Source organism: Amblyraja radiata, chromosome 34, assembly GCF_010909765.2.
Source record: "Amblyraja radiata isolate CabotCenter1 chromosome 34, sAmbRad1.1.pri, whole genome shotgun sequence".
Taxonomy (NCBI): Eukaryota; Metazoa; Chordata; class Chondrichthyes; order Rajiformes; family Rajidae; genus Amblyraja; species Amblyraja radiata.
Window position 1 is genome coordinate 23442087 of NC_045989.1, and position 13763 is coordinate 23455849.

The window sequence follows — 13763 nt, forward strand, 5'->3', positions numbered from 1 at the left end:
AGAAATTATCAACAACTTCACTTTTGGAGATTTTTTTGGGGGGGGGGGGGGTTCTTTGATGTCGATTAGTGCGATGGGGGAAATTAGTTGCAATTTCTCAAGAAAGCAAAATTTAAACTTTTCTTCCAGTCAGTTCGCCAATGCGGTAAATAAGGAGATTCTGGGTTTTCTTTCTTTAATTTCATGAAAATTAATTGACATGTTTGTTCCGATTTTACATCCGCAAGTCATATGATGCTTATGCCGCAACTATTAGCTATAATTACACTTCCCGGGAAGGTTAAACTACAATATTATACCCGTTAACCGCTAACTTTACATCGATTGAAAACTGATTCATTAGATTTGCAGAGTATTTGCATGCATTTATTCTCCCAGGAACGATTCCCAGGAATTCAGAATCTCCTTATTTACCGCATTGGCGAACTGACTTTGAAAGAAAAAGTTTATACTTTGCTTCCTTGAGAATTTACAACTAACTTCTCCATCGCACTAATCGACTTCAAAGAATACCACCAAAAAAAATCGCTAGAAGTGACGTTGTTGATCAGTTTTGACACGACTCTGTCATATTCCCAGGAATCGTTGCTTGAGAGAGCATTTGAAAAGCAGTGACCTGCTGGGCTTTGGACCAAATGCCGCTCGCTTGGATTAGATTGGAGAGAGAAGATAGACACAAAAAACTGGAGTAACTCAGCGGGTTAGGCAGCATCTCTGGAGAGAAGGAATAGGTGACGTTTCGGGTCGAGACCCTTGCTTTTCCCTTCGACCGGCTTAGACACGATGGGCTAAATGGCCTCCTGTTACACCGCATTTTTTCCCCTCTGGTTCTATCATTATGTCGTGAACATAGTTTTGAGTCAATGGTTCTCGAACTGACTGCAATAGGGCGCTGATCACGTTGATATCCTCCATACATCGGTCTTAATAAAATTGGTTTCGTTGATAAGCAATACGTAAAAGGCGACTCCAGCTGGGTTCATAATGTACTATAGAAGAACAATAGTGAAAAGGAGAGGAGAAGGGGAATTGGGGATATTCGTAATTAACATAAAAACACGTGTTTATTTGGCCATTTAGCACAATTATACTCAAACTAATCAAATGAAAGAACACGTAATATTCATTCTGAAGAAGGGTCCCGACCCGAAATGTCACCTATCCGTTTTCTCCAGAGATGCTGCCTGATCGGATGAGTTACTCCAGTAGTTTGTGTCTATCAAATAAAATAAGTTTCCTTTGAATCGGTCCATGGAACTGAGATATGTGACATTCTACCCTCCAAGATGGCCCGAAAATTGAATCTCTTTTTGTTCGGTTTTGAAATGAAACTTATCTGTTGACGTGTATTGGTATTAGTTTGTTGGTGTTGGTAAGCCGCAGCCTCCTTCTTCCCCGATGGTATGCCTTGTAATTCTAAACTTTATCAGTCAGGTAGCGTCTATTATCCCGAGCAGCCGCAGGTTGCGATAGCTGGATTACATTTGTTTAGAATTCGCGTTTAGCTCGTGTCGCCTCCAAGGTTGGACAAGGTGCATCCAAAGGGAGCAGATTCTAAGATCTATACTATCCCAGAGGCATCCTCGTCGGCCGCTTCACAGCGTTCCGACTTGTATAAACTGTTAGATTTGTGGCATCATTTACAGCCACAGACTTTCAATTTCGATTGAAGTAACTGCAGGAGCCTGTCTTTTACAATCCGTTCTAGGGCGAAATCTAGAGAACATTCTCGGACCAGACACCACATGGTGATTTGCGTGGAGAATGATTGTTCTAGATGACTGACTTTGACAAATTATAACATAGCCGTGCAGTTTGGACGTAACCTGTTATACAAAATGCTGTAACTTATGCGTTAGAAAGCCATAGAAGGCCAAGCAAACTGCCATCTTCCCAATACCAGATGCACAATTCTCAGCATGAGGGGTTCAGTTGTCAATAGTTGTAACATTTCCATTAAGTAAATTATAGTGCGGCTATCAACTGTAAGATATTTTATAACGGAGGAAAATAATTCCTGCACAAACTCTTGGGTCGACGCATAAGCAAGCGAATGAACATAGCCGCCACCGCCAACACAGGCAAAAAAAAAACCCTCCTTAAATGTATGAATATTCACTAGTTACTGAACTTTGATTGAAATGTCAGTGTAGTCAACTGACACCCAGCCAAGGCTGCAGCCAGTTTGGGTATTGTTAGGAGTTTGTAAGGTTAAAGACAACGAGGTCCAATTATAGTTCGCAACAGAATTCCCCCGGAATAGTTGATGCCATTCAAAGACAAATCAAAGCGCAAATCAAATGACCGGCAGTCTCCCAGCATCAAGTAAGAAGATTTACTTTGGCCGAATCAGAATGAGAAACTATAAGATTTGAAAGTGTGACACTGAGAATCACTAAGCTCAATTTTGTAAAGCTCGCGTTTGTAAAGTTATTGCCTAAAATATATCCGTGAACGGGCGAAAAATCTTTCCCCCAGCATTTAAATATTAGCTGGGGTTCCGTTATCTTTGAACAAGGTAACTGGTACCTGGCGTATGTGTGTACAAGATAGTTGGAAGTTGCTAATTTGATGTACTTGAGGAATTTTCAAATTGCCACTGACATTTCACACAGGTAGGAATCACACGTCTGTGTTTGGTCGTGATTCCTTTATCATGTATCTATACACTGCAAAATGGATCGATTGAATCGCGTACTGTCTCTCCGTTGACTGGTTAGCACGCAACAAAAGCTTTTCACTGTACCTCGGTGCACGTGACCATAAACGCAACTAACGATAGGAACCTTTATAGGAAGGTTCGTATGTACACAAGTACTTCGATTTGATTCCTGTAATCTTCCCGCGCCAAATGTCACCGTTTCATCTGATCCACGAAAGTAGTTTTATGCAAGCGAATAATTAATACATAAGGGTGGATACATTCTTTCGTGAACCGTACACAAAGGACATGAGAATGTCCCATCCTGATATGCGTGTTTCGCAAACTCTTTGTGGTGAAACAGGTGTAGCTGCCGGTTAGGGGTTACACCTTTATTTTTAGCTTGCCTTTATTTCCAAATGTCACAAACCTGGGATTGTCCACACATTTTACTATAAAAACGTATTAATTTATGCTTTCAACTTTGAATATATTTGTATAGAACCTACAAAAATTGCTATTCTTGTAGGTATTCTAAAACTCCTTGGTTTATTTATATTGCCGCTCCTTTTCTGCATGGAAAATGCTGTACTTCACAATTCCCTGTATTGAACAGCCCAGATAGAAAGAACGTGACTCAAAGTGTCAGCGGTCCATTTCTTCCACGTATTGGAGTTATACCTATACCAAATATATACCTATACCTGTGTAGTTGAGTATAACCTTGCATTTTAGGGAATACATAGTGTAGAGGACTGGCCACAAGGATTTGCAGATGCTGGAATCTAGAGTAAAACACAAAGTGCTGGAGTAACTCAGCTGGTCTCTGACCAGTGAAGTTACTCCAGCATTTTGTGTTTTTAACAAATAACTGAGATATGTTGTAGTTCATGTAGTTCCGAGATGTGGGTCAAGAAAATGGATTTCTAGACACATTTTTGATGTTCGGCCCACAGCCTATGTGTGCGGAGGAACTGCGGATGCTGGTTTACATCGAAGATAGACACAAAATGTTGGAGTCGCTCAACGGGACAGGCAGCATCCCTGGATAGAAGGAATTTGCGACATTTTGGGTCGAGACCCTTCTAGTCTGAAAAAGGGTGTCGATCCGAAACGTCACCCCTTCCTTCCCTCCAGAGCTCCAGAGAAGTTGTTCGTTTACCTTCAAAACTTTGACGGACCCGAAGTTTGCTGAAATGCAGGTGTCTGTTGGCACAGTTTTTAAATGCAAGATATCTCTTGGCGGAGGTTATATTGCGACCCCGGCGAACTGCTGCAGGTCGCTGGAGAGGGTTCGCTCATATTCTGACTCCATACAATAAGAGCACTTACATCTCCATATATAATTGTTGCTCGGCGGCATCCCGAAGCACTTCACGCAATGAATTACTTCTGGAGTGGACTGACTGTTGATATGTATGCAAGTGCATACGCTTCAATTAACCAGACAGATAGACAGAGGGGTGACTGCAGAATGATATTTCGCATCCAAAGGAAATTGATATCAATGCAAATTGTTATATGACTTAAGATAGACACAAAAAGCTGTAGTAACTCATCGGGGCAGGCACCATCTCTGGAAAATGTGACGCTTCGGGTCGAGACCCTTCTTATAACTTCCTGCGAATGCAGCTACATCTAAGATTCGGGTCCATTGGAGTTGGAGCACATGAACAGCTACACTCTAGATTGTTACCTGGCGCGTAGACCAATGCAAATGGGTCTGGGACCCACCGCAAGAAAGTTTTTGTGCAGACATTTCTCCATGACCGTCCCATTTTGTGCTGTAAAGGAGGTGTGTTTCATTTCTGATGAAGGCGCGGGCTAAACAAGCACGAAGTCCTGTAAAAACGGAACTTCGCACGGTGATGGAGAGGTTGTCCATCAGACGCAAGGGCCTCGTATTTGAGTTGGCCCTCAGAAGTGAAATAAGCGACCGAACATATGTGTTATATCACACTCAATGTATGGCTTTTGGGGCGCGATGGTAAAATACTGCACCTGATGTTATTGAGGTGATAAATATGTTCTATCTGATGTAAAGGATCAATTTTCTTATTTACCCATGGTGAAACTGCGACTACTTCTAGCTAAGATAGACACAAAAAGCAGGAGTAACTCAGCGGGACAGGCAGCATCTCTCGAGAAAATGATCGAGACCCTTCTGCAGACTGAAAGTTAAGGCGAAAAAAACGCATTCAGTGTGAAGAAGCGTCTCGACCTGAAACGTCACCTTCTCCTTCTCTCCAGAGATGCTGCCTGTCCCGCTGAGTAACTCCGGATTTTTGTGTCTATCTTCGGCCTAAACCAGCACCTGCAGTTCCTTCCTAACCCACTTCTAGCTCAGTTGTTGAAGCCACCACCGAACATTCCCGAAGTATTTTGTATTTTACCAGATTTAGATACACCCAATTAAACGTGGAGGAGACCTGTTAACAAACGCGTGGCGCCGATCTAATATATTCTACACACACGAGAATGTTTCGTTTCATGGACCAGAAGAAATAGCAAGCCAGGTTTCGATCAGCAAACGGACTTTTCAGACAGCAGTCATTTTGTTGACATTTCGCAGTGATTCTAGGCTCAGTCGTAGATTTCTTGATTCCCCTTTCTTCAAGAAAGACACAAAATGCTGAGTTACTCCGGCATTTTGTGTCTATCGTCGGTGTAAACCAGCATTTGCAGTTCCTTCCTGCACAGTGTAAATATTTGTTGTGTGGGAAGGAACTGGAGATGCCGGTTTAACCGAAGATAGACACAAATTGCCGGAGTAACTCAGCGGGACAGGCAGCATATCTGGATAGAAGGAATGGGTGACGTTTTGTGTCGAGACCCTTCTTCGCCCAGATTTCAGCACATAATTTAAACTCACGCTCAAAGTAATGGCGTTTCCTTTTTGGAAGAACAATTGTCAAATTGGACCTTAAACTGTCTGTCTGTCCGGATAGATGTGAAATATCCCTTTTCAGTAAATGAAGAACAGAAGCGACTTTCCTCCCGACCTCTCAACGTAGAGGCCTCGACCAAAACGAATTAAATGGCAATTTGTTTAATTTGCTGCACAAATTGGGTGGGCAGTTGTCTCCTTAACAACGATCATTACTTCAACTATTAATAAATTGACCACGAAACACCTCGGACCATACCAAGAACGGGACGCAAGTATATTCACTTGCGTTGAAACTTTATAGATGAGTGGGGAAGGGGGGGCATAGATTGAAAGCAAATACTAATCTCACTATCACAATTTGTTCCACGCTCAAAGCATCAACATACACCCGCTTTAGCGTTAGAGGTCAATGAGGTGGTCAACAGCATATTTGAATCACAGCCTGGATCTGCACTGCACTGCACTGTGTAAGAAGGAACTACAGATGCTGGTTTAAACCGAAGATGGACACATAATGCTGGAGTAACTCAGCGGGACAGGCAGGCAGCATCTCTGGAGAGAAGGAATGGGTGACCCTTGAAGGGTCTCGACCCGAAACGTCACCCATTCCTTCTCTCCAGAGATGCCTGCCTGCCTGTCCCGCTGAGTTACTCCAGTATTTTGTGTCTCTCTTCTGCAATGCACTGTTTGTATCCATTCTTTATCACCTTCTCCACAGCTAACAATGGACCATTGTGGGCTCCACCTTCCCTTGATCATCCATGCTGGCTTTGATTTGTCCTTTGCATGTCCTGCATTCATTTGCTCAATGTATCTTTTCATATCTCTCGTTTCCCTCTTCCCTGACTCTCAGTCTGAAGAAGGGTCTCGACCCGAAACGTCGCCTATGCATTTTCTCCACAGATGCTGCCTGCCCCGCTGAGTTATTCCTGCTTTTTGCACCCATCTATTGTGCAAACCAGCATCTGCAACTCTTTCCTGCACATTTCGTCTGAGATGCATTGACGCCCTCGCTTCAAACAGGAATGGGACTGAAATGTGCTGATTTTATCAGGCTGCGTGGCTGCGGTGTTCTCCATTCATTTAGGCATGTGCTGGAAATTCACCGTTTGGCACTGACCATTGCCTCATATAAACCATAGCTCTGCATGGCCATCTGACGGCTACCTCTGTTCTCGTTCATACCTTGAGACCGTATGACTGTTGAGAAACAGATAAATGGGATATAACGATAAACCGCTATTAAAACAACGCATCAGAATTGTATTATAGTGAAAATGGTAGGTAAGAAATGTTAGCCCGTGTAGCATAGGTGGGGATGGAATCCTCGCCAGCGCATCCATTCGTTAATCTTCCGAAATGTGCGCTGTTCAGCCTGCGTGCCTCTCCTCGGATACTGCCCCGACCTATGGTGTATTTATTGCATTTCCAGCTCCACAGCTTTCAAATCCCAGAGCTGTTTTCTGTAACAGTAGGCTCCGGTTTTGCGGAAACCCTGTCTTCTGATACTTTGCTATTAGCTGTTATTATTTGGACGGGGGACCTTCTGTCTCAATTCTATTCATCTTGCTTTCACTTCTCTCTATTTTCCTCTCAAACGAAAACAGTTGAGATTAAAGATAAAACATTATGTATTTAGGTGAAGCATTTCCATGAGTTAACCTTGAGTCTGAAGAAGGGTCTCAACCCGGAATGTCAACTACTCCTTTTCTCTGGAGATGCAGTCTGACCCGCTGAGTTGCTCCAGATTTTTGTGTCTGTCTTCGGGTAACCTTTACAACTGTTTATGCCCAAAATACACAGCTGCACTGAACCTTGTGCGTAGTTCGGAGGGTAGGAGAACACTCAATATTTAACTTCAGGTACAGATTAGTTTATTGTCATGACCACCAATTGGCAACGGAATTCCACGATCTCGTGAAGTTCACGGTAATGATAAATCCAACAATATAAACAACAGTTAGCAAAAAAAGTAACAGAATGGTACAAGCCTGAAGTGCAATCCGATGTACTGTGAAAATATTGAAGTGCAAAAGAGGATAACCAAATTTGGTAGGGCTATGAGTAAGAATGTGTAAGGAGGAACTGCAGATGCTAGTTAAACCGCAAAGAGACATAAAAGGCTGGAGTAACTCAGCGGGACAGGCAGCATCTCTAGAAAGAAGAAATATATGACGTTTCGGGTCGTGCCCGTTCTTCAGACTGAGAGACAAGGGAAAGAGGAACGAGAGATACTGACGGTACTTAGGACAAAGGAATGGAAGATATGCAAAAAGCAACGATGATCAGGGAAATAAGAGTGTGTGGCCGCGCCTCTGGAAATTGGGTGTGAAAGTAGTGATTGATTCAGAAGTCTGATAGCAGTGAGCAAGTTGTCCACAAGTCTGGAGGTCCCGGAGCTTCAACCTGCTGTATCTTCTCCAAGAGGTGGAAAAAGAAAGGGGAATGGCCAAGGTAGCAGGCATTTTGGGCAATAACCTCTGCATTCTTGATATAACCCACAGTAAGAATCAACTGGACGAAAGGAGGCGATGAGCTTGTGAAGGGATGGGTGGTGTTCACCACTCTCTGCGGGTCCAGGTGGGCAAGAGCAGGGCAGTTGCCATGTCAGGCAGAGGTGCATCCTGACAGAATATTTACTATAACTCATCTGTAGAGGTTTGAGTAAATCCTGTTGCATCCAGAATCTTTTATAAGAAAGTTGTCTAACACGCATAAATAAACGGAGGTGCTTCCTAGAACACAACATTAATGTGTAGGAAGGAACTGCAGATGCTGTTTCACACCGAAGGTAGACACAAAAAGCTGGGGTAATTCAGCGGGACAAGCAGCATCTCACGAGAAAAGGAATGGGTGACGTTCCGGGTCGAGCCCCTTCATCAATGGCATCATGTTAAGATGCTGATGATATGGATACATAGGAACGTGAGACCGCCGACCATCTCCGTGGCAGCCCCATTGACGAGTACATGATGTATCAAGCCCCTCACTTCCGTAAGTCAATAACTAACTCTTTCATCTTGCTGACTAAAGGGTGGCTTGTTGTCCTGATACGACAACACAAGGTTGTCAATCCCTTCCCTCTACGTCGTTTCAGCATCATTGATGGTCTGGCCGACAACGGTGGGACCATTGGTGAACTTGTACATTGAGTTGGACACAAAACGCTGGAGTAACTCAGCGGGTCAGGCAGCATCTTTGAAGAAAAGGAATAGGTGACTTTTCGAGTCGGAATCCTCTGCAGAAATTGAGTAGTCATTGTGTGCATGGCCGCACAGTCGTGTGTGTATAGGTGGTAGAGCAAGGGATTGAGAACACAACCCTGATGGATACCAGTGTTGGACTTTTGACCAGGGTGGGAGAAATGTTAAGACCAATTCAAACGGGCTGAAGTCTGCTGGTTAGGCAGTCCAACAGCCACTTGCTAATGGAGTCCCAAGGCCACTGACCAGAGATTTAGGAATGATCTTATTCAGTATCCCGGTGGTGAAGCCTGGGCTCGAGTAAATGAAGAGCATCCTGGCATAGATGGTGTTATTGTCAATGTGAGTCAGGCCTGAATATAAATACTACACATAGTTCTGGATGCCTCGCTTCACTGTTGTATTAATTCTTAACAACAAGTTGCATACTTTGTTTGATGTGGACCCACGGGGAAAGTAGCTTCACGTGGAACTGCGTGCATGTGCACCTGTACCATGCTGAGATTCAATTTTGTAAACATAGCTTCTTTCTTCATATCAATTTATATTAAACGCGAGTTACTTATGATATTTGGGGGGTGAGTTATTGTAACCCGGGGAAGCAAAGCCCAGCTATTGTGGGAGATTCCGTTCGCAAATCATCACCACTGTTTCTGGTAAAACAGTTCCTACCGCAGCCTCCTTTTTCTTGCAAAATTTGTGCGAAATCCACGGGGAAGTAACCGGATGAATCCATCTTCTATTCAGCTACAGAATCTTAAAACTTCAGACCTAAACTGGAAGGCCCAGGTTAAATGCTAAAGTTTTGCTGTGAAATCATCGCTTGGTAAAATCATCACATGTATTCGGGTATTTTACAATCTAACGGTCTGGACATTGAATTGCCGAATATGGACACGAAAAAGCTTGGAGTAACTCGGCGGGACAGGCAGCATCTCTGGAGAGAAGGAATGGGTGACGTTTCGGGTCGAGACCCTTCTTCGGACTGGAAGTGACGGGAAAGGGAAACGGGAGACGATGATGTAGAGAGAAATATGACAATAAATTAAAGGTGTGCAGAAAAGTAACGATGGTAAAGGAAACAGGCCAATGTTAGCTGTTTGTTGGGTGAAAACGAGAAGCTGGTGTGACTTGGGTAGGGGAGGGATAGAGAGAGAGGGAATTCCGAGGTTACTTTAAGTTAGAGCAATCAATATTCATACAACTGGGCTGTAATTTTAGGTCATCTTTAACAACTTCGTCCCCCCTTTCTCCCCCCTCCCTCCTCCCTTGTGCCCGCCTGGACTCCTGGATCCACACCTATTTTTCCCCTCACCCTCCACCGACATTCATTCCTCTGGCTTCACAATACGCAACTGTTCAATCAACACGACTCACACTTCCTACTTCCCCCCTCCCCCTCCCCCCCGTATCCACCTATTACCCGCCACGCTTTGGCCTCCCCCCCACACACACACACACTGTCCCCCGCCCACCCACCACCTACATAAATGAGTTATAGCGTTCTAACGAAGGGTTCCGAGCTGAAACATCACCTCTCCGTGATCTCCAGAGATGCTGCCTGACCCGCTGAGGTACTCCAGCACTTTATGTCCCTTTGTTCAAGCCAGCATACGTGTAATCGGGCATCTTTGAGGGAACAATAAAGAAGTTAACCACAACTTAGTGCGCTTGCTCTGACCCTTCTGGGCGACACAACATGTACCACAACAGGACGGTGCAATGATCGGGATTGTGGGGTGGACGTAGATCCTGGAAGTAGCAGAACCAGTGTCAAACCGGCGGAGATTTGTTTCTGATTCACGAGATGCAACGTGAAGATGCCACAATATTCACAAACCACGCTTCTTTCTGGAAATCAGAGGCTTTCCAAAACTTTATTTTCTAAAACTAATGTCAGCACTAAGCCCGTTTCGACTTTCACTCCTCGTTGACAACACTGGAAATTTAACCGCACCTCCCTCCAACCCTTGAGTTCCAGATCAGTCAACACAAACACGCGAATTAAACAATGATAAAAAAACATCGAAAAACTTGTTATAATCAATGTTAATAATTACGGAGATCTATATCGACCACAGATAACCATGGGAAAATGGTGAAATTGCGAATTCCCATTGCTCCACTGAAAGACTTCTACTATTATAGATACTCAAGGAACCACAGATGCTGGAAATCATAAGCAAACAAAAAAAAAAGTGCTGGAGGACAACGATGGCCCAGGGAGTATCTGGGGGAGGGGATGGACAGTCTGAAACATAGAAACATAGAAACATAGACATAGAAAATAGGTGCAGGAGTAGGCCATTCGGCCCTTCGAACCTGCACCGCCATTCAATATGATCATGGCTGATCATCCAACTCAGTATCCTGTACCTGCCTTCTCTCCATAACCCCCTGATCCCTTTAGCCACAAGGAGCCAGATATAACCCCCTCTTAAATATAGCCAATGAACTGGCCTGAACTATCTTCGGTGGCAGAGAATTCCAGCGATTCACCACTCTCTGTGCGAACAATGTTTTTCTCATCTCGGTCCTAAAAGATTTCCCCCTTATCCTTAAACTGTGAAGAAGGGTCCTGACTCGAAATGTCGCCAGTCCATTCCCTTCACAGATGCTGCCTGACGCGCAGAGATCCTCCAGCACCTCTTTGCACACTATTATAGAGAATGCTAACGTTATGCACCGCGGGTTAGAAGGTCCCTTCAGAAAAGTCCACCGACTCGTGGAGTTAAAGGAATTTCTATTGCAATTCATGATTGAACATGCTAACTCGTGGAATACACGGGGAAGAAATGGGGGAATTCTAGAGTTAGAATGTTCAATCAAGGATTCAATTGAAAATGACGCCGTGACACAAACCGAGTGCCCGACGAAAGAAAACATAATCCAATTTCTTGAAAAAAATAACCCATAATACAAAGTGTGTTGTTTAGTTTAGTTTAGTTTAGTTTAGTTTATTATCGCGTGTGCCGAGGTACAATGAAAAGTTTGTGTTGCGTACTAACCAGTCAGCAGAAAGACAATACATGATTACATGTACACAAAAATGCTGGAGAAACTCAGCGGGTGCAGCAGCATCTATGGAGTGAAGGAAATAGGCAACGTTTCGGGCCTATTCCTTCGCTCCATAGATGCTGCTGCACCCGCTGAGTTTCTCCAGCATTTCTGTCTACCTTCGATTTTCCAGCATCTGCAGTTCCTTCTTAAACAATACATGATTACAATTGGGCCACCCACAGTGCACGATGCTGGATGAACTAGACGGGTCAGGCAACATCTATGGAGGGAATGGACAGAAGACATTTCGGATCAGGACCCTTTCCACAGACTGGTGAAGTTTCCCCACCCAAAACCTCATCTGTCCTTTCCCCTCCGCAGATCCACAGTGTTCCTCCCGCACTTTGTTTTCTTTTTCGCTCAGGATTCCAGCATCTGCAGCCTCTGTTTCCCCCAGTTTGTTATAGGTCGACTTCAGCTTATTGCCCGGGAAAAGATTCCTTTTTAAGAATCCAATTTGCGCTGTATGCTATTGACTCTGAGGTTATAACATCCCTGACCCATCCAACCATCGCAATGGCGATACATACCGAGGACATATTGAGGGGCAGTGTATTTCTGAAACCAACTAACCTGGGTGTAAGTGTGGGAAGTAACTGCAGATGCTGGGTTACACCTAAGATAGACACTAAATGCTGGAGTAACTCAGCGGGACAGGCAGCATCCCCGGAGAGAAGGAATGGGTGACGTTTTGGGTCGAGACCATTCTTCAGATTCTTTCTTCAGAACCTGTGTGTGTGTATGTGCTGTATTAATGATTGTGATCTCTGACAGCGTGAACTGTACTGGAACTACTCATATTGTTCCATGGTGGAGGTGAGGAGAATTGACCAGGGATTTCGGAGCTGATCTTTATGCAAAGACCTCGCCTTCCTTGGTCTACAGGTGAGGGCTTGATCGGGTGTGATTGCCCCCTTGACCGGAACGTGTCAACGCTCATTTTAATAGACTGCATTTTAATCCAAGCGACTCAGATGAAGTAATTGAAGATTGGGACCCGATCCCAAGAAGATTGAGGAATGAAGACATTTAACCAGAATGGAAATAACAAAATGTGTAACAGAATTGTGTCCCAAAACAATTAATGTTTGCATTACAGCGCACTTCAGTTTGCGCGCCTCTTAAACGCGGGCCTCTGCAAATTGTAGAGAATCACTTCTCGGATCAGTGTCGCTCTGTAGTGCCCAATAGATAGCTGGAGTTGCAAGATAATTCATGCAAAATTCTGGCAGGAAAATGACTAACAGCTTAGGGGTAATCACCTCTCATTTAATTAAAATATGTACATTTTCACATGATTTATTTTTCAGTAACTGCCTCTTGTACAAACTTGTCGGATTAAAAAGAAATAGTGACAGTGTTATGCACCGGCTTATTGTTCCGGCGTGCAAGTCTATGCTAAAAAGGCATTGAATCGATCAATTTTCTTTTCGTACGCTTTGACTACTCTGCAACAAAAGTAAAATAACTTTAAATATTGAAATGGTAGAATAGTTTAGAACACAGAAAAAAGGTTGTTGTATAGTTTTAAGAACACAAACTCATCGTCATATCCGTTTGTGTTTTACTCTGAGTGCCATTGAAACGCTCGATGCATGAACTTGCGAACATTAATTTTCGCTGTTTGTTTTTAGCAGATTTCGATATTACGGGGGCGCCTTGAAATACTACACCTTAACTTGTTTGCATTCACTTCTGGGACCAAAGGAACGTTGTGCTTCACTCCGGAAGTCCCAACACTTGTTAAAAGTTGTCGAAAGCACCATTGACGCCAGGAACGAAACCTGTAAGTTTAAGGAGATTACCGCTAAAGAACTCATAAATAAATAACTAGCCAATGACAAAGTACACTTGTCCTGCTTTAATATGAAATCATTCATCAATCAACGATCAAACTGAAACATGTCAACGAAAATATGGCAAAGAAATGATTTGCAGACAAACCAAGCCTTTAGGCTACTGTTATAAA

At 43.7% G+C, this 13763-nt stretch overlaps 2 long non-coding RNA genes across 5 annotated transcripts in view; both read left to right on the forward strand.

Annotated features, from left to right (window-relative positions):
- LOC116991682 overlaps window positions 1–13763 on the forward strand; it is a 1144705-nt gene that overhangs the window by 762211 nt on the left and 368731 nt on the right. The gene's annotated exons all lie outside the window — the stretch shown is intronic.
- Window positions 1–13763, forward strand: part of LOC116991677 — a 35821-nt gene that overhangs the window by 18049 nt on the left and 4009 nt on the right. For all 4 annotated transcript variants that reach the window (XR_004416865.1, XR_004416864.1, XR_004416863.1 and 1 more), the window contains 2 exons: window positions 12569–12679; window positions 13432–13580. This is a non-coding gene — a long non-coding RNA (uncharacterized LOC116991677). The remainder of the gene's footprint in view (window positions 1–12568; window positions 12680–13431; window positions 13581–13763) is intronic.